Source organism: Corvus brachyrhynchos, unplaced genomic scaffold (assembly GCF_000691975.1).
Source record: "Corvus brachyrhynchos isolate BGI_N302 unplaced genomic scaffold, ASM69197v1 scaffold398, whole genome shotgun sequence".
Taxonomy (NCBI): Eukaryota; Metazoa; Chordata; class Aves; order Passeriformes; family Corvidae; genus Corvus; species Corvus brachyrhynchos.
This window is the reverse complement of record NW_008239780.1, coordinates 1,183,204-1,183,804: the sequence shown is the minus strand read 5'-3', so window position 1 is coordinate 1,183,804 and position 601 is coordinate 1,183,204.

Below are 601 nucleotides of genomic sequence, written 5' to 3'. Positions count from 1 at the left end.
GACACGTAATATAGGCACACGCATTAGGGGTAACACTCGGAAGACGACATCCATACAATAGTTTGTCCGAAGAGCTCATGTCGGAGAGACCATTCAGATGTGTCACAGTAATTTTTCACAAACCCTTTTTTAACCCTTCATTTATCGAAACGATTTACCGTTCTCGCCATTTTTGCGAGCAGACATCTCACACCTCCCGCCACACTCGGGGCTGGCGGTGCTCAACGCACACGCGCAGCACATCGCGCCCCACGAGCGCAACGCACATGCGCGCGGAGCGCCCCGCGGGACGAACGCACACAAGCGACACGCGGGGCACCCCGCCCCACACCTCGGTTGCACCGCACACACTCGGCTCCAACGCGCACAGCGCGGCACATCGCACGCACTCAGCTCCAAAGCGCACACACCGCACACACTCGGCTCCAACGCGCACAGCGCGGCACATCGCACGCACTCGGCTCCAAAGCGCACACACCGCACACACTCAACTCCAACGCGCACACGCGGCGCCCCGCACACCCCGGGGCTTTAACGCGCACGCGCGCGAGGCACCGCACCCCACCCCGCCCCGCGGTTCTAACGCACACGGGCCGTGGCA